We start from the raw sequence: 21,888 nt of genomic DNA on the forward strand, positions 1-21,888 counted from the left end.
GTTCTTTCCAGGATAGCTACTGTTGTTTCCAGAAACACAGAATATTTTGAATGACACTCACGGCACTTTCAGCAGATATATTTATGCAGAGTCAGTTAGTGTACAAAACGTAGGTGAATTGCTCTGGGTTGTGGGAGGCAACAATTCCCAGGCTCCATTTTCAGCTCTGAGACTGTTTCATGTGGCTTGGCCCAGGGCAAATCACTAAAATCTCTGTTTGAATTTCCCATCTGTGCAAATGCGAATGATAAAACTAGCCTATCTCAGAGAATGACAGGAGACATAATTAGCTAACATTTGCACAGTCATCTGAAGGCGCTTTTTGTCGAAGTGTGGTGCTTGCCAGCGTGTCCAAAGAGATTTTCAGTGAACATTGCAAGATATAAAGGAACAGAAACATACAGAAGTTTACAGAGCCCTGAAAGTCAGCAAGAAAGGGGCCAGACATTCTCAAAAGCAAAGACGGGGAAAAATATTTTACAGGTAAGGTTGCATTACATGAATATGAGAATCAATCAAAGAAATCTCACTGAAGCAGCGCACTAAGAAAAGAGTTAGATGGGTTTCTAACCCAGGTGGAGAAAAAGTTTTATTGCTTACTGGAAATACCAATCTAACAGTCCAAAGCTTGGTAGTACAGCAGTTTTCAAAAGTCCTAAATGTAAATAAAAATGAACTGAATGTGCTTCTGGATGACAATAAAATGCACCCTTAAATAATTATTTATTAAAACAAAGTTTGGCTAAAAAATACTCCCTTTTGTATTAGGCCGCAGCTTAGCTGCATAGAAAAATGCTTAACCACACAGCGAGGCGAGGCATGAAATGTTAAATGCGACCCAGGTCTGAATTCCAACAGGGAGGACCAAGTAGCAAGTTAATGAAAGGAATTTTACCTTCAGATAAGATGAGCTGCTGAATATCTCAGAAGCTCAAATTGCCACCTTGTGCGATAGCAAACAGCAGTATATTAACATCAGTTTTGAGGAATCAGCTTAATAGTGGCAATTACAAAACCACTGTGCAGAATACCTATTCCTCAGCCAAGCATCACTTAAATTCGTGTGTAGAATGTCTTAAGGCTTAAGTAAGGGCTTAGTGACAGGCAGACCAGACTGGGTTTATGAAAAAAGATGACTTTCATTCCTAATGCAGGAAATTTATCCCTTCTACAGACTTAAAGAGCATCTTACTGACGTAGAATCTCACATCTACAAAGACATCTTGGAAAATAAATCAAAAAGCAAACCAAAACCTTTTGGCTTGAATGAGTTCTTCAGTATCACATGGGCAGTAAAAAAAGTTCGCATCGTTACCTTTCTTTCATGGTCCAATTATGAATATTTTAGTGTTTCTGCATCTCAGCACTGCAACAAAGCCAACGTGAAACTCTATCCCTGAGCTCTCTGGGAGATAGTTATTCACAAGCTAGGGCATACTTATTTTCATACACTTACTCTCTTCCTTCCCCAGATCAGTGAAGCAATAAATAGAGAGGGAAAAAAAGGCTCTCTCCAAACAGCATCAGATCAGTGGTGCAGGAAATAGCAAGCAACTCCCTGCAGGAGCATGTGCATTCTTAGCAAATTCTACCAGCAAATGATAATCACCCAGTTAATTATATTTAATTGCTCTCTGCATCAAAACAATAAATAATGAGAGAGTCCAGTGCTGCTGGTTGGAGATTATAACTTGATATAAATACGAGAAACACAAGCAAAAGAATAAATATGCATTCAGTTCTTCAAAATGGAGTAGAAAATAAAAAGGCTGAGTGTAAATTGTATCAACATTGGCCAACATCTATCTATAGAGCCAGAAATTTCAGAGCAAAAAAAAAATCCCAGTTCTTCTGGGAAAATTGCTATCACTGAATCTGCATGAAGAGGACACCGCATGCAAGCACTTTAAGACATGAATACTTAATTGAGGGGGGGAATCAATTTTGCTAAGAAAAGAGGAAGCATGAGAAATGGGGAAGCGAGAAGGACTTAAGCAAAGGAAGGAAATGTGTTAACGGTGGCAGCTGTTAGGCTCCCAGGGGGAGTTACAGAAGTCCCAGCAGAGGTTCACTTCAAAATGTGCTAGACAAAACCTTTGTAAATAGACCGCAGGGGACAACCCTGAGTAGTGAAAGAGTTGGCTTAGGTGATACGCTATAACTGGTCTTTTCCAGTAGAAGGCATGAACCTCAGAGGACACGGATTATTTAGTTTATTACACCATTCTCCCTGGCTTCTTTGAATAAAATTTAGAAGTTCATCTATTTTAAGTGCTTTTGTTTCAGATTGCATAATGCCAGTGCATCTCTATTTTGATAGATCTTGCAGCTGGTAATCAATTCTGCAACCCCAGAGCATCTCATGTTTCAAATCAGAGAATTACTTCCATTTGCAAATTTTGTATTGGATTGCATATATATATTATTGACTTATATATAAAGATATATATACATATATATATACACACACTTTAAAATGCATGTTATTGTTTGCTATTAAGCAAAAAAAAATGCATATTTGAATTAAAGGCAAAGGCAAGAGAAAAATCAGATCAAATCCCAGAAAACACAACCAGTTAGAGTGCTATTCTGTATGAGTGGGAACTCACGGAAGTGCCTATGAAAAGCACTTTTAAAGATCTTGCATATTCAAGAGTACTTTGAAGGGCTAGAAAGAGGAAGAAAAGGTCAATACTGAATTACCTTTATTTTCCCAAAGCTGAAGAAAACTTCAGCAAAAATTCTTGGTGAGAAAAAATTAAGCAGGAAAATGTGACTTTTATACAGGAAAAGAAAGCCAAAACGCCATTCCAAGATTGAGACAGAACAGTTTGTGGACAAAAGTCCCATCCTGACTTTGTGGCAAAGTGAATAGCACAACAACAACAAAAAAATGGGCGTAGAGAGGGAAGGCACAATGTGCAATAGAAAGTGCACACTGAGGAGAAGAGGGAAGTAATCAATAAGCTCGAGGTTTTGATGTACCTGCAGTTGGCAGGGGAGCTTGAGAGGATTAGAGGACTCGCGGCTGGTGTGATTAAGAACGAAAATATTTTTTTAAAGAATATGAAAAATGAAGAACAAAAGCCAGTTGTGCAGCCTCATTAGAAGATAGAGAGTGTACCTGCTAATACGATGGCAGAGATTTTCACAACTGCTCTGTATTTGGAAAGTTGTTTGTGGCTGCCCTGTTTTCACAGGTTTGGGTGAAAAATCTTCAGCGTGCAAGCAACCAAAGAGAATGTTAAACATCTCTATATATCCAGTGGGCCCAAGGAACTTGAGCTAATGGTCTTTTAAAAGAAAGATGACAAGGGAGATGTCCGAGCCACTGATATCGAATCTGGCAAGCTGCTGCGTGGGTTTTTCCACTTCTCCACCAGCAAGACAGAGGTTTAGTTTGCCAGTCAAGTCACAGGGTTTACAACTCTGTCACATTACATGCAACAGGTTACAAATGTCTTGGTTTAAAAGAGTACTTTGGTTATAATATGGAAGTGCATTTATTTCCTTCACAAATACATAAAGTAAGCTTATTAATATACTGGAGAAATACAGCATAAAATCCAAGACACAGAAGCTGCAGCCAGGCAAGTTCTCATTTTAAACTGGGCATGTATTTTTAACAGCAAAGATGAATGATAATTGTAACAGACTACTAAGGGCAGGTATGGATTCTCCATCTTTTTTCTTGTAATCAAGATCAGACACTCTTTTGGAAGAGACACCTATGTCAAGCATGAGCTGCTGAACTATCTGCAAAGGTAACTGGGATCAATTCAAAACTCCACAGCACAGAGAATGCAAACTCTGTAATCTAATGAGGATATTTGGCCCTAAAATATAGGAAAATAGGAAAGCTCTGAAAGCCAAATTTTGCTTCACAATATAAAGAAAATTTGAAATTATTTGCTTCAAAATTGATTGATCGAATTCCACGTTATTGGTTCAGAAGAGAATAATTTAGAAGTATCAAAACAATTTCAGAGTTAATGTTCTAATTTTAGCGAAGCATTAAAATCTCATAACATGTCGTCCCTGCAGTGAGGGTACTTGCAATCATGCAAATTCATGCAGTGTTCAGAAAGGAGGAGGAACGATGATCCCAGCTTACGGCTTGGGCCTCTCAGTTAAGCACTGAGCTTCCAGCTGCTGCATCTCAAACAGGCACACATTGGGGAGCCGGAAAATCACATCCACTCTCTCCCTTGAGAGAAGGCAGCATACACTCCTCTGTGCACCTGCATCTCCCTACTTCCACTGACTGCAAAAATAGTGTGGGATTATCGTTGGCACTGACTTTGTATGTCTTTGCATCAGTTGTGCTATTTGTGTCTCAGAAATAGCAGACTTAGAGGTGTCGCTTCACCGCTCAGAGGGACAAGACACCATCCAGCAGAATCCAACTTCTGTTTTGCACTGGTTGCAATTGTTTCTATCCACCTGTTTTCACCAGGAATGATCCCTGAATGCTACCCAAGGGTAGTAGCTGAGGCTGGAGAAAAGTAAGATCTTAACCAGGCTCAGCAGAGACAAGGTGCTGCATTTTCCTTTTTGCATTTGTATCACCTTCACAAGCTGTACGTACAAGATGCCTCTTTCTCCTTCCCTGCATAAACTGAGGTTGAATACGTGCATTGCCCTGTAATCTGATCTAGAGATGCGAGGGTCCAAAGGAAACAGAAGAAGCAATTCATTGCTTTTGAAAGGAAGAATGGGGCAAGCAGGATATCCCAAAATCGAAAATTTTGGGGGGAGGCCTTGTAAGATAGGTTTTCCTAACTCTGTGCAAGATTTGAAGAGATACTGATGCAACAGTTCATTTCTTTACAATTTTCCTATACTTATTTTTAAATGGATTTGCTTCACTCAGAGCATTATATTAGTACTAAAGGAAATTATAAATACTACAGATCTGTACACAATATGCTAAACTTACTATTACTCCTTAATTCTGTTCTATTTTTATTTTTATCTACATAGGAAAGGCATGGTTGCTTTCCAAACTTTAACTTTAAAATGTTTATTTCATAACATCATAGAATCATAGGATGGTTAGAGTTGGAATGGACCTGAAAGATCACCTATTTAGAACCCCCCCTGCCATGGGCAGGGACACCTCCCACTAGACCAGGTTGCTCAAAGCCCCATCCACCCTGGCCTGGAACACTTCCAGGGATGGGGCATCCACAGCTTCTCTGGGCAGCCTGCTCCAGTGCCTCACCACACTGACAGTAAAGAATTTATTCCTAATAGCTAATCTAAATCTCACCTCTTTCAGTTTAAAACTCTTACCCCTCATCCTATCACTATAGTCCCTGATAAAGAGTTCCTCCCCATCTTTCCTGTAGGTCCTCTTTAGGTAATGGAAGGCTGCTATAAGGTCTCCCCAGAGCCTTCTCTTCTCCAGGCTGAGCAACCCCAACTCTTTCAACCTGTCTTCATATTTACTCAAGTTCCTAGTTTTCTATTAAAATTCTGTTTTTGAAGGCTGTAATATAACCTTGGTTTATGCCTACAAGTAAACTGCATTGGTACTTTCTATACTGAACATTTTAGCTTTCCTTATTTTAGAGATGTCACTGAGCAAAGAAAAACACTCAGCATACAGCACAGCTTCATCTCTAATCACAAGTATATGCAGCATTATTCAAAACTGAAGAATTTATAGTTATATCATAAATAAGCTCACCACCACTTTTCAATGTGCTAGAAGAACACTGAAATGTATAAAAAGAAGTAAAATTCAGCTTCTATAAGCAAGCAACTTTGCCAATATTGCAACATTTCTCCAAACTTTGTTAAACTTGTCAGAAGTAGTACATTTTTCTAGACCTTCACAATTCTGAAAGCATGGTAAGTGCACTATCATTTAGCTGTCTGTACCGCAGGGTTTTGCCCTGGTAGAACAGAACCAATTTTCTTTTCAGTAATTTCACTTTCCAGTTAAGTCTCTCCTAACTGAACTTTCCGAAATTAACAGCATATTCTTCAGACAGTGTCTGCTCCCAGAGCGATAACACCTAATGTTCATAGTTAATACCAAGGGATGGTATGCAGAGAAGCTCCTGGTTATACTTATTGGTATAACAACCAAGGTCAGCTAACTTTGCTCTGTACCCACTTGGAGGGCCGGAGGCAGAAGAGCATGGAGGGGTCATACCTGCAGGGAGGAGCAGACAGGACAGGTGACCCAAAACTGACCAACAGGGTATTCCATCCCATCCGCATCATGCTCAGTATAAAAGCTGAGGGATCAGAGGGTCAGGCCTCTTTCTTCCATGGCTGGCATGCAAGGAGGACTGTTTGTTCATCTGCTTTTGATCACGATCTGTGCATTCCTGAATCCGCATCTGGAGTCCAGTCCCCATCTATCACTGAGTCCAGTCTCGGACTTTTCCAGTGCCTGCCAGTGATGTGGTTGTCATCCTGGGAGCTCAATACGGGTTGTATATATTTCATATATTTCATTATTTTCTTTTTTTAATATTATTTTTCTTTTTATTATTAATATTTCATTAAAGTACTTTTATTTTTCTTTTCAACCCATAAATACCTCCCTTACTTTCTCTCCCTTCTCTTCTGGGAAGGAAGAGAGAGAGGTAAAGAGAGCATCTGTCGTTCATTTAGTTAGCCCAAACCACGACAGCTGTGAAACCTGGGTCTTGGCTAAGGATCTGGAAGGGGTAGTTTTGTTCCATATGGCAAAACTAGTAAACTTCTGCATAAGTTTCTTCACTGTCCTTTCTTATTCATAGACTCTGCATCTGGGATTAAATAAGAAGGGTAATGCAGCAGGCCCTTTGGGCACCAGTCCTGAGACACAATAAGGTGAAGAAAGCAGGGGAGGCAAAGTGCAAGCTATTTTTACTGCTGCCAAACATGTGTCAGACCTAATCTGGTTCTGTCAGCTCTAACCCTAGACCAAGAAGTGTGGGAAAGCAAGGCGCAAAGACACCTGAGACAGATGGACACAAGCCATCGCAGTCCTGGGAGGAATCTAGTCATGCTTACTGGGAGCTGTGCCCCAGCTAAGAAGTCCAGCCAAGAACTGGGTAATCAGTGCTCACTAACGTGCAGACAATGGTTGGCAAATTCAGCTATGAAATGCACACAGCGTGGAGTTGCGCTGGGGCTCAGAGGATCAGCTCGCTCTGCTTTGTGGAGCTGGAATGGGATACCGGCACCGTGCATGTCTTCATAGCCTATTTTTATTACCTCTAACACTCAAGAATCTGGCAACTTAGGTCTTTGGGTATACTCAAGATCCCTTTAAGTTACAGAAGTCAAGGTGTCCATAAGCAACCCATTTTTATACACCTTTTCATTAATGTCAAATGGATTGTACAGTGAAAATACTCTGGTTGTTGAGCCTACAACTGCAACAGTTGGTGTATTACAGTACTGTGGCCTCTGCATTTTATCACACTACAGCAACCACATCTCAGTGTTCCCATGTATCTGATTTTTCCCACAGCTGTAGAAATGGCCTACAGTAAAGTAATTTTTATGCAAAAAGTTTCAGTTCCTTAAAAATTCTGAGCAAAACATGAAAACCTCAAAACACTTACGGTGACAAGTAGAACTATTTCAACAGGTTATTTGAGCATTTCAACACAAATACACCATCACAGGAGCCCTGGCAGTTTGTTGTGCTCACCTCGTACCCTTGTTCTTCTCCACAGAGTCCCCATCTTCAACACACCACAGTACCTCAACCTTCAGCATGCACTCTTCCCCAAAGATGCAAGATCGCGATGCATCAGAAGACATATATTTGATCAAGAAATCTGGTATATTTGGAGTCCTTAGTCAATCCCAGTACCAGAGGGGACCGGCCAGGGCTCTTCAGGTTTTCCACTCTATCTATGCATCATAGTTATGACAGTTCACGTTTGCTGGTTTCATAAAACTGTATGAAGTCATTAACATCATACCTCAGCACCACTTTTATACTTGTAGCTGCTCATTAACAAAAGCAGTTAATCAATAAAGTTGCGTAACAGGACTCAGTTTGGTACACTTTATATGCACCTGGTGTTCACAACTAATTTTCCATGTCAAGACAACGAACGAATTTCCTAGCATTGTGACCTTTATAAAACCAGCTTAGTGAAAGCTGCACTCTAAAAGCCTTCAGTGGTGCAAATTTTAATGTGCAGAAGACTTAAATCAAGTCCCAGCACAGTGTACAAAAAGACGAGTGCTCCTGTCAAAATGGGTTGAAAGCTAATGGGGTAAGTCCCCTCGATAAATGAGGTGTGATTCCATGGCTGATGGGCAGATGTTCAAATATTCCACCTGCTGCTTTGCCAAAAAAATGAAATACTGATGTAATAGGGTTTAATATAAAAGTCAGAAACGCACAGCAAAGCCAAGATTCTGGGCAGAAACCAGCTATCTAAATCCCAGGGTTTCAAGCATTCAAAAATCAGAGTAAAATGATTCACTTCTAAATAGTTAGTTTTAAATAAAAGTATACCTACGTAGAAAGAGGCCCTTCTCACAACCCACAGGCCCGTATTCTTATAAGTTTACCTGAGTCTTTTTACTGCAAGCCTAAGACCATTTTTGGTTCTTTTCTATGTAAAGGTCTTTATCCACACATAAAACTAAAAGCAAAGATTGAGATCTCCTACTTAAATAAATAATTAACCCAAGAAATCACAAAGTCAAAAGATCTGTTTAGATAAGGTTCAGTGGCTCAAGCCTGAGAAGCATAGCTACTTGTGCTGGAAATCATGGGAAAGTGCATGATAATGCCTTCTATGAAAAAAAATCTAATAAACATCATGAAATCACGCAACTCTTGAAACAAAGAGAAATCGAGAAAAACCAAATACAGTCCAGTAGAAACTGTATTTCACCTACTGTCTAAGGTCATAGATGTGGAGAAATGCCAAACATCATTATCTGGAAAGGTTGGGTTTTATTTTCTAAGTTAGGTGGATATTTTTTTCCTGACATAAAAAAGAATGCAGCTCTCAGATGTAAGAAAGGCATAAAAACCTGCATGCAAATATGGATGATGTCCCTAGAAATGAGTGACAGTTATGCAATAGGTGGTCATAAACAGAGAGACAAAAGTCATTTGAAGCAGCAGAACAACTGATCTAACCCATCAAGTGGCAGAGATGTCAACCCCCTAACGCCCACTGGTTTTGACACTTTGAAAATCAGTGAACAACTTTGAAGATCTTTGAGTTATTCTAGGCCTTAATGAAAACACAGACAGGAAATTCCAGAGGTTTTCAAAACATCTTAATGTCTAACACCCCCTTAAATCAGTCCTAAAATATTGCATAATTGCATATCACCCTTCTCTTCAGAATAGAGTCATTCATATGGCATCTAGCTGAATGGCAGCTCACATACTCTTGGTTGGAACACCTGTGTGTCAGTGGAACAAACCAAATTAATGACAATGATGAACTAAGTGTTACAATTTGCCTTTTAACAAAGCTACTCTTCCCCTCTGTGCCAGACTGCCCTGTTTGAGTTCAGAGGAAGTACTTGCAAACTGTGTGACTGCAGTAGCTGAATGGCATCAAAGCCAGAGGCAGACCATAAGCAAATTACCACAACCTGAGTCTTCAGAGAGAGAGCTTTTGGAAATAACCCAGCTGAACCTCTCCAGTGAGATGCAATCTGAACTTTCATTGTAGGCTGTCTGCTGTTTTCATCTTTTTTGGTCTGCAGGGCTGTTTTTCATTCTTCTTTATTTCCCCTTACATTGTGGGCAACAATCTGCTTTTCATAGCAGTTTATATGATTAAATAAAAGCCGTGAAAAAGGGCATAAATCCACAACAGACATATTGTCTTAAGGCTTGCAGGAATCGTACACCAATAATCCTAGTGATTATTGGGAACTGCAGCAGAACATTAGAAACATCAAAAGGAATTTAGCTTATTGGAGGTTTTCCGTCTCCTTTTTAGCCATTGGTGTGTTCAACCTCTTCGTTTTTATTGTTATTCTAGATCACAGTCTTTCAAAATGACATGAATAACTTTATTTCTTCTTTCTGTTAGAATAATTTCCACTCTCTGTGGTCAGAATGGTCATTATTAACTCTGCACAGCACTCATATCTAGGCTAAGAGGTTTTCTATAGCCTTTTTTTTTTTTTTTTGTCTCCCTTCTATACTCCCTGGCAACTTATTGCAGGTTAACTTTGAAGGTGTAGCCAGCCACTAGCAAAAGTAGACTGGAAATTAGGAGTTTGCTAGGCCTCAGAGGCACACTGTCATAGCAGGCAAGTAACTGAAAAAAGAGCTCTAGCCCTTGTCGCTGACAGTCTCTCTTATCTACGCTCTCTTTCCCACTGCCTGTTCATTTTAGTCTTGCTTTCAACACCAAGCAGCCCAAGACTGTGAAGCCTTATTGTCTAGTGATGCATTTGGGCAATGGGAGTTCCTGAATGTGGCAGGGAGGAGTTTCTTAATAACAGCTATGGTTGCAATATGCTTCAAATGTTCACTCCTTTTTCCTGTTACTTTTACATTAGAAGGGCACAGTCATCAAACTCATAACTCCAGGTGCCTGTGATGCTGCCAGAGACAGCAACATGACTCCATGGTAATCCAAGGTCTCATCTCTATCCATGTAACCATCCATCTCACAAAAGCCAGCAATAACGCAGCATTTTTTTCAGATTCCATATGCCATCCTAAGTATACCAACCAATTTCCTTTCATCACAAGCGGGAAGCAGCTTAGGCATACCTGACCTATTAATCTCGTTACAGCTGCATTATTTTCTGATGCCCAAACTTAATCATAGAACTATAAAAAAGAATCATCAAACCATTTAGCTTGGAAAAGAGCTTTACGATCATCAAGTCCAACCGTTAACCTAATGCTGCCAAGTCCACCACTAAACCATGTCCCTCAGCACTACATCTACACATCTTTTAAATAACTCCAGGGATGGTGACTCAACCACTTCCCTGGGCAGCCTGTCCCAGTGCTTGATAACCCTTTCAGTGAAATTTTTTTTTCTAATATCCAATCGAAACCTACCATGGCACAACTTGAGACTGTTTCCTCTCGTCCTGTCGCTTGTTACTTGGGAGAAGAGACTGACCCCCACCTCGCTACAACCTCCTCCTTTCAGGCAGTTGGAGAGAGTGATAAGATCTCCCCTCAGCCTTCTTTTCTCCAGGCTAAACAACCCCAGTTCCCTCAGCCGCTCTTCATAAGACTTGTGCTCCAGACCCTTCACCGGCTTCATTGTTCTTCTTTGGACACACTCCATCACCTGAATGTCTTTCTTGTAGTGAGAGGCCCAAAACTGAACACTGTACTCGTTCAGTACAGGGAGACAATCACTTCCCTAGCCCTGCTGGCCACGCTATTTCAGATACAAGCCAGGATGCTGTTGGCCTTCTTGGCCACCTGGGCATACTGCTGGCTCATTTTCAGCTCACTGTTGACCAACACCCCCAGGTTTTTTCTTCCAGGGGAATGAGGGAATCAGACAACTATTACAATGACACTGATACCAAGACACATACACACATAGATATGCATTCCTGGAAAGAAACCTTTTGCAGTGGAGTGTGAAATACAACACGGATGCAAGAAGAGGTTTGTCAGTATTGAAGTAAAGAGAACTGGAGTGGAACTCATGTATTCGCTATGGAGTTGTAATTCCACAGTAAAGCTGCACAACTAGAGATTTGGTTCGATACTGCTGGGCCCCTGTGATAGAACTTGAACAATCTACAAAACAAGGCTCCTGTCTTCTGCCCTCAAAGCCATTTAGCTTCTCTGCGCTATTAAAAGGAGGTCATTAGGACGCACAAAGAAGTAGGAGAGAAGTTTCTTACATTTAAGACTCATGCCCTTCTCATCAGGCTACTTCCTATTTCAAGTCACCTCTTCTGTGGAATTTTGAGGGGGGGGGGGGGGGGAATTGAGTTCCCACACTCTCATTTTCACCAGAATACAAAACAATAGTAGTTTATATGACCTCAATAACATTTTCCAGCTCAGGAGCAGCTGAAAAGCTACAATGCGAAAATATTGTAGCTACAAGGCTATAATATTTTAAATCTGGAAACATAACTCTGTTTAAGATGAAGGGGCAACTGTTGTGGATCAATAAGAAGTAATCTTTCCCCAAAAATATGGTTCAAACTCAAACTAGATCTGTTTCAAATCTTTCTATCTGTCCAACACCACAAACACTCTATCTGTGCTACTGCTCAAGTAAAGAAGGCGAAGGAAAAACGCAGAGCATTTTACTGTATCCCATCTATGTAGAATTTAAATTCTACTGTTGGACTCCTACTCTAAGACAAACTAGATTATAAAGTGGTCACTTTCATCCTTAACTATATCTTTGTATTTAAGATGGATAGTAAAGCTCAAAATTCCTTTCCTCCCCTGGAAGTTGAGAACCTCAGCTGCTGCAAACTGGCATCAGCCTTAGCAAAGTTGTGCCAACCTTTTACAGCTGAAGATCAGATTTGTAATTTCCATGATTCCAAGTCACAGTGCTTTTTGGTTTTGCATGAGAGGGATAATGGAAGCTTCAGCAACTGGTGAAGTCAGCCACTGTGTAATGTGTGGAAACCACAACCCGATGTTATTTGTGCAACAGGGGATGTGAAAGAGGAGGTCAAAGAGTTCCCAGCACACTTGTCAGCACAGAAAGCTCAATTGTCTGAAGGAAAGGGCAGCTATTGAACTCCATTACGCTGTGATTTCTACTAAACAGCAACTCCTGTGAGGGAAAGGAGCTTGAAACAACTACACTTGCCAGCAGGAATAGCAACACTAGTATGAGACTTTCCTATATAGACAGCATATAAAGCTGTGAGGAAAACATAGGAGGTCAAAACATGTTGAGAAAACGTTGCATGTTTTCACTATGCTTTAGGATACAGGTTGCCGTTTACACTAGATTTGACCTTATATGAATGTTTTCAATTGCCTGAGAGCAAAACAAGCCATGTTTACTTGAGCAGACAAACCATGAATAAGATTACGTTGAAATGAAAAATTCACTGACTAGCTGCCTCCTTGGCACTAGCAACTCTCATCTAACTTGTTGCTAGCAGCAAAGCCAAATCAAGGTAAAAATATTACTGACATACTTCGCTGAAGTACATTTTAAAAGTTTTTAAAATTGTCACCCATATTTTGTGCAAATGTGATGAGATATTACCTGGGAACTGCGAAGTGGGAATAAATCTTTTCTATAGGTTTTGTAGATGGTAGTGAGAATAAAAGATTTGAATAAAAACAAAACAAGGAAACAACTATTAAGATAATCTGTATCCAATCTTTTTCCAGTTTCAGAAACTAAATACTACTGTCGTTGCCTGACACAGATAAGAGCCAGTAAGCCAAGCTAAGAAGAATAAGAAGCAACCTGCCAAGCTTCTTTATCAAATTGCATGAAATAGCAGAAAGATAAAACTATACGGTTGTCAACCCTTTACAGTTTTATCTTTAATCTTGAGACATATTATTGGAGCAGAACAAGACTGAACCACTAACTAGGCTGCTTTCAGGAAATTCATTCACTGGACTACTGGCACTGTAGGACCTGTAGCATCAGTGGACGCCAGGTCCAGACTGCACACATACTTTCTCCAAAAATCTTATGGTTTCCAGTTCTCACAACTGATAGGCTAGAAGCAGGCTTTGCATTGTTTTGGAATATAATTTTAAAATAAAATATTAGCAGAAAATAAACAAAACATTTAAAAATCCTGAATTTGACACTCCACATTCTATTTTACCTTTTCTTACAAAGTTTTTAGAACAAATATCTGTGTACAGAGAAACCATTGTCTTCATGATCCCCAGTTCACCTGAGTCTGTATACACCTTAGCACTTGTGCTTCTGTTCCTCATTCCTGCCTTTTTCCTTCCAGCATTTCTTGTCTTCACTAAGCCCTTGATAATTTTCCATTGCTCTAAATTCCAGTCATCTGCCAGATATGCAGAGTAAACTGGTCCTCTGTGTAAACACCCTCTCTGGTATTACCACTGTACCACCTAGATTGATTTGGTCAGGTATTTTAACGCTCACCCATTCCAAACAAAATAGTGTCGATAAACAGATCTGTCAATTACCCATTTCTCACCCCATCCTGTAACTTTAGGAAGAAGAACTTGGTAGACAAGAGCACATGATTAGGGGAATTAACTGAATCATGCATACTTCATTGCAAAATACAGAAATTTCCAACATTCTCTATAGTGCTACTATAGCTGAATCCTTGAGACTTCATTTTTAAGAAATAAAATTTAGCTAAGAGCATTCAGTAACATGTAAAACCTCAAAAATGTGGTTCATATGTATTTTAAGAGCTCAAAAAGAGCTCTTGACCTTCTCTCCTCAAAAAAATACCATAACTAGCATTTGTACTCTCACGTAATCCAGTCTAACAGTTTTACTAATTTATGATTTTTTGAATATTGAGGTTAACAACAGGGAACAGTTTTCCATTTATAACAGACTAATACATCAGTTACTAGCACAAGGAAGGGTAAAATTTCCCACTTACTACAGGCATACCTCTAACCTTGCATACAGGCATGCCAGAGCCTGAACCTGCTAAGAGGAAATGATGAAAACTTTACTTTTGTCAGTATAGTAAAAGTGGTGTGCAAATGCTAGAAAGAAATCAGAGTCCTAAAGCTAGTCCAGCAAGCAGAAAATGGTTTCAGGAATGGAATAAAATGCAGTGTATACATGCAAACAAACTCAGTGTATACATGGTAATTTTAAAGACAGCTGTTAATAATTTTATACTGAAGATATACATATATAAAAATTATACATACAACCCATGCAACGCTATAGGCTTCAGGAAGAGTAGCTGGAAAGATGCCTGGTGCAAAAGGACCTGGGGTTGTTGGTTAACAGCCGGCTGAATATGAGCCAGCAGTGTGCCCAGGTGGCCAAGAAGGCCAATAGCATCATGGCTTGTATCTGAAATAGCGTGGCCAGAAGGACTAAGGAAGTGATTGTCCCCCTGCTCTCGGCACTGTTGAGGCCGCACCTTGAGTACTGTGTTCAGTTTTGGGCCCCTCACTACAAGAAAGACATTCAGGTGATGGAGCGTGTCCAGAGAAGAACAATGAAGCTGGTGAAGGGTCTGGAGCACAAATCTTATGAGAAGCAGCTGGGGGAACTGGGGCCTGGAGAAAAGGAGGCTGAGGGGAGACCTTATCACTCCCTCCAACTACCTGAAAGGAGGAGGTTGTAGCGAGGTGGGGGTCAGTCTCTTCTCCCAAGTAACAAGCGACAGGACGAGAGGAAACAGCCTCAACTTGTGCCATGGTAGGTTTCGATTGGATATTAGAAAAAAAAAATTTCACTGAAAGGGTTATCAAACATTGGAACAGGCTGCCCAGGGAAGTGGTTGAGTCACCATCCCTGGAGTTATTTAAAAGATGTGTAGATATAGTGCTGAGGGACATGGTTTAGTGGTGGACTTGGCAGCATTAGGTTAACAGTTGAATTTGATAATCTTAAAGCTCTTTTCCAACCTAAATGATTCTATGATTATAAATATATATGTAAATATATATAAGCTATATATAGCTGTGTATGTATAAATAGTTATATATGCATATATGTCCTGCTTGGATTTACTAGGCTGTGCAGGAAGGGAAAGAAGACTTCCCTCCAAATCCTTTTTGCTCCCTCTTCTCTTTCAGCCTTTCCATGTCCCTGCAATAGTGCTGGAAGTCACATGTTTTCCACTTAATAGGCTCTTTTCCCATTCCTTCCTCTGTTTGACGGGGTCAAGCAGCCAGAGGATGACTTCCAGGCTACTGAATTTCTGGGAAATTTATTGTCCCTACTTCTGGACTTGTGTCTGTTACATGACCCTTGACTGGGATGCCCCCATGACATATGTATCAGAATAGGGGCAAATATTTCCCATTATGTGACTCCACTCAAAGAGGAGGAGGAGCCTTAGACACCTAAGCTTCAAGCCTTTGACTCACAAGAGGTCTGTATCTGTATTGAAGGCATCAGCAAGCTCTTCAGAGCAACAGCAGAAGAAAAGGCTTTGGCAAACCACTGCTAACTCCATTCTGGCAGAAAATTATTTCCAAAGGACACTGCAGAATTTTGAAAAGGGTTGTCATAGAAAAAAAAAAAAGAAAAAAAGATAATTATAGTGCCTTTTTTTTTTTTTCCCCCCAATATGAAAGACAGAGCCAGGGTCCCTGCTGGGGATTTTTAACTTATGGAAGTTATGCCCGTACTTAGGGGCCACAGAAATAAGATGCCTTTCTAATCAATTTTGAAGTAGCATATGTTGGAAAAATGGAAATGTGGAAACAGTGATGCAGAATTTCACAAAAAAAAAAAAAAAAAAAATCACATTTCCCAAACTAAGCCCATTCTACAAATATAAATTGCTGTGGTGTATTTTATATAACTTATACATGTATCAGCCCTTCATGTAATATGGAGGTCTATGAATTTACCTGCTGAGAGGGTGGATAATTCTAGATGCTGAAAGGTTAAAGCTAGGGTATTTCTCGACTTCTGATTTGCTCTAAGTAAATTTTCTTCTTCTTAAAAATCACATCTTTCATTGTGAAGCAGGAAAGGTTATAAATTACCAACATGGAGATTAAGATTATCGCTTTGCATTTGGCAAATAGCCTGAAAGTACCTTACACTAAGAGGCTAAAAGATTTTGGCAGCAAACCTGGTGGCCAGGGAAACAAGATCTGTGACCTCAACAAGTCACTGTCTTTATGTCATGATAAACAAACCATTATCAAAGTAGTTATAGATGTGTTTTGTCAGTATTTTAACTTGTGAAGTTTGGGCCTGTGTTCTGCTTAATATTTTATCACAATTTTCTTGTGAAAATATTGAACTCATCTTTACTATATTTATCGGGTGTGTTCGTAAGTACCATCTAAATGGAATTCAAGCTCTGAAACTTTTGACTCATGACTGGTTTTATTAATCAGAAAATAACTTGCTGACTTCAAATATCTGGATATTTAATCTCTGCTTTTAAAACCACAGACCTGGAGCTGCATACTTAGCCAACAATCCAACAGGGGCACTGAGCAGACACATATAGGATCTCTCCCAGATTCAGTGCTTATGAGAGTAGACAAAAACTATCTTAGGTTTGTGATCCGAGTAACCACGAAAGAAAAAGAAAGTGAGACAGATCTCAAACTCCCATGCTTCTCCCTCATATCATTTCCTCATTGTAGTTCTTCATGATTTTCAGGCTACATCATGAGGACATCTAGCCTCACACTCAGAACTAATTCATAGTTCCTGGAACCGGACGTGAGTTTAACACACCACATCATGATGACACACAGGGGCATTTGAGCCCCTCTCCCTGTCCCTAGCCTCTTCCTGTTTAATGGTCAGGCTTCCATGCAGAAGACAGCTGGCTACACAAAAAATCCCGAGAGACAACCAGAATCAGAGGCTGGGCTCAGTTTCATCAAACACCTTTTGAAACATCCCACACCATCTCTGTTCAGAAGTATTTAAAAAGTCAAACAGAACAGCAACATTCTGCAGATCTAATACAGAAGAAAAAAAAAAAAAAAAAAAGTTACATTATACCCTCTGTAGCTCAGGGAGACCACAAGGACACTGCACACATTTCATAGAATCATTGAAAGGTTAGAGTTGAAAGGGACCTTAAAGATCATCTAGTTCCAAACCCCCTGCCACAGGCAGGGACACCTACCACTAAGACCAGGTTGCTCAAAGCCCCATCCAACCTGGCCTTGAACACTTCCAGGGATGGGGCCTCCACAACTTCTCTGGACAACCTATTCCACTGTCTTGCTACACCGACAGTAAAGAATTTTTTCCTAATACTAATCTAAATCCACCCTTGTTCAGTATAAAACCATTGTCCCTCATCCTAACACTGCACTCCCCGGTAAAGAGTCCCTCTCCACCTTTTCTGAAGGCCCCCTTTCAGTACTGAAAGACTGCAATAAGGTCTCCCTGAAGCCTTCTCTTCTCCAGGCTGAACAACCCCAACTCTCTCAGCCTGTCTTCATAGGAAAGGTGCTCCACCCCTCTGATCATCTTTGTGGCCCTCCTCTGGACCTGCTCCAACACATCCATGTCCTTCTTCTCTTGGGGGCCCCAGAGCTGGGTGCAGTATTCCAGGTGGGGTCTCAGGAGAATGGAGTAGAGGAGCAGAATCATCTCCCTCGGCCTGCTGGCCACACTTCTTTTGACGCAGCCCAAGATGCAGTTGGCTTTCTGGGCTGCGAGCACACATTGTTGGTGGATGAGCTTCTTATCCACCAACACCCCCAAACCTTTCTCCTCAGGGCTGCTCTCAAGTCATTCTCCAGCCAATCTGTATTTGTGCTTGGGACTGCCCCAACCCAGGTGGAGGACCTTGCACCTGGCCTTGTTGAACTTCATGAGATTGGCACAGGCCCACTTCTCAAGCCTGTCCAGGTCCCTCTGGATGGTGTCCAGGTCCCTCTGGATGGCATCCCTTCCCTCCAGCGTGTTGACCGCTCTGCGTGACTTGGTGTTGTCAGAAAAATTGCTAAGGGTACATCCAGCACTCTCCTTGTTTATATTTGTACATAAAGAACATTCTGGGACATGTCTTCTTTTCATCAGCTCATTTTGCGGAAGCCAAACAAGTAATGCTGTATGCAACTTTCACATTGGTTTTTTTTGCTGGGATCATTGTATAAAGCAAATGCAGGTCTTAATGTTAATATACTAACTCTGGAGCTGCCTGCAGGGTAAACATTTTTTATTGCATACAAACTGTATACACTCTTTGCACTGAATGATTTCTTCAAAAGAAAACATTCCTCTTTGTCATCTGTATTTTGCTATCAGCAGTAAGAGAGAGAGAGTCAGTTAATTCATGAAAGCACTTCAGAAATGAATCTATCAGGTCTTGCCAACGCTAGCTTTCAAAAGGCTATGCAACTCTGAGTACCAGTAGAAGATCTGTTCACAAAGGTCTATGATGTATTTCCTAACAGCATTACTTACAGCATGTCAACAAGCTGGTTTTATAAGACTTTCCCTGCCTAACATCATTATCAAGTGACAAAGGAGGTGGTTTCTATGTAAGAAATAAAACTCACACATAAATTTTGCTTAAACAAGTGTTATCAGGACTGAGCTTCTGGTAGTTGATGGAAACTTGTGATTAGTCTGTAATCTTCCAAAGACCATTTCAGGTTTTTGATTTGCAACTAGAGAAGGTAAAGGTGTGTGCAAATTTAAAACACAAAGAAATAAACTGATTTGGAAGATTAAAACTGGAAAAGGAAGATCAAGCATACAGTCAGCATGGAAAGAGGATAGAGCAATTCATACGTTCAGTTCCTCATTCTGCTTTTAACCGTATCTGTCATTTCAACTCTTCAGTTGTGCTTACCCTCTGGCCTTTGGTTTTCTTGTTTATGCAAGTTGTGAGATCTACAGGGAAATGATACACAGTTGGCAATGGCCAGAGATTTTCAGTTTTCAGAGCAACCACAAGCCTGGCTCAGGTTGGTCTTCCAGCAAGGAAGCACCCCATATTATCTTGTCTGCCTGATGTGAGCCTCGTGGCCTTGCCACAAAGGTGAGGCAATGCACAGAAGTCATCTTCTCCTGGTGTATAAAGTTGGATCACTTCTCAACCTTTTCCTGAAAGTAAACAGTTTGCTTTTGGCCTGTTACCTGGCTTTAAGCCTTCACTCATTGGGCATTATACCTGCCTTGATACCAGAGCAACAGCTCTATTCTCTGCTGATATCTCTGAGTACTTACAACAGTAAAATCAAATAATATCAGTCAGCTGAACCACTCACTTCTTCCTAGAAAAGACTGGGAATCAACAAGAATACAACTGTATCAAGACCCATGATCTAGTTCATCTAGCAGCAAGTGAACCAGTAAACTGGTATTTCTCTAGAAAACTGTATGATTCATCGAGTTTAGTCCTTACTTTTATAAAGTTAATGTAAAATTAATTGTATATGCTTATCAAGTCTGCAAAAACTTTCTACAAGACTAGTGAAATTGCAGTGAAGTTTACATAAAAAAAAAATAAAATGGCAGTTCAGATTTTAAATTAAATATCACATGATTCTCAGCTCTAGCACATAATAAACTCATTTATTATGATAGCTTTGGAGAACTCTCACCCTAACAATCTGATTTACCATATAATCTGAGATAAGACTTACAATCATAGAATTATAGAATAGTTTGGTTTGGAAAGCATCTTTAAAGGTCATCTAGTCCAACATCACCTGCAATGATCAGGGACATCTTCAACTAGATCAGGTTGCTCAGAGCCCCGTCCAACCTGAACTTGAATACTTCCAGGGATGGGGTATCTACCACCTCTCTGGGCAACCTGTGCCAGTGTTTCACCACCCCCATCTAAAAAATATCTTCCATCTATCTAGTCTACATCTACGCTTTTTCAGTTTAAAACTGTTACCCCTTCTCCTATCGCTACAGGCCCTACTAAAAAGTCTGTCTCCATTTTTCCTGTAGGTCCCCTTTGAGTACTGAAAGACTGCAATAAAGTCTCCCCAGAGCCTTCTGCTCTCCAGGCTGAACAACCCCAACTCTCTCAGCCTGTCCTCATAGGAGAGGTGCTCCAGCCCTCTGATCATGTTTGTGGCCCTCCTCCGGATCTGCTCCAACGCATCCACGTCCTTCTTGTGCTGAGGGCCCCAGAGCTGGATGCAGTACTCCAGGTGGGGTCTCACCAAAGCAGAGGGGCAGAATCGCCTCCCTCAACCTGCTGGCCATGCTTCTTTTGATGCAGCCCAGGATACGGTCATCTTCCTGGGCTGCAAGCACACATTGCTGGCTCATGTCCAGTTTGTCATCCACCAGTACCCTCAAGTCCCTTTCAGCAGGGCGGCTCTCAATCCTTTCATCCCCCAGCCTGTATTAGTAACAGGGGTTGCCCAAACCCAGGTGCAGGACCTTGCACTTAGCCTTGTTGAACTTCATGAAATTCACACCTGCCCACTTCTCGAGCTTGTCCAGTTCCCTCTGGATGACATCCCATCCCTCAGGTGTATCAACCACACCACTCAGCTTGGTGTCATCTACAAACTTGCTGAGGGTGTACTCAATTCCACTGTCTATGTCATTGATGAAGATGGACTTCACATGACAATCTTCACACCATGATTATGTTACTAAGGACAACTCATTGAAATCTTTTAACTTAACCCCGGGTTCCCAAATTGGATATCACAAAACTTAACTAACATTTGCAAATCACCAGCATAAATCAAACACTGCAGCTAATAATCACAACTCTATCACTGCTCTGCCCCTCTGGATGTGCAACCAAGCACTGTTTCTAACTGAAAATCAAGTATAAAGCACATGCAAGACCAGAATGAATAAAAATCCTGATAAAGTGGTAGATAATACAAGACAGAAAAAATGTGTTATGATTCTTTTTAGGATTTAAAACAAACTTGTCTTGGAATGGATTAACAGCCACGGTACTTTTGTGGTTTGTTTTTTCTGCAACGGCATGTTGTTGTTCTAATAAAGAGCTGATATTCCTCTTCATTTCGCCATTTCTCCTATCTGATTCAGTTAGAATGTGTACATCTTGAACACTCAGAAAATTTATTTCAGAGGGGGCTTAATAACTACAGATGAAGCAACAAAACACATTTTGAGGTCCATTTTTCTACTTTCCTTTTAGACTCCACCACTTTTTGTTACACAGGTGCAAGGATTTAATTCATCTTGCTTCGACTGATAAGAAGCATCCTGATTCCTCAGCAACCAGTGGGATAGTTTCATCTTGTAAAGTTGCCTTTTAGCAGCAGTTCATAGTCTAGACCCTGCCAAAGCGTGTCTAATTGTGTTACAGCTGCAAATACCAAACGTGTGCAGTGGG

Source organism: Vanellus vanellus (assembly GCF_965231255.1).
Source record: "Vanellus vanellus genome assembly, chromosome: 6".
Classification (NCBI taxonomy): Eukaryota; Metazoa; Chordata; class Aves; order Charadriiformes; family Charadriidae; genus Vanellus; species Vanellus vanellus.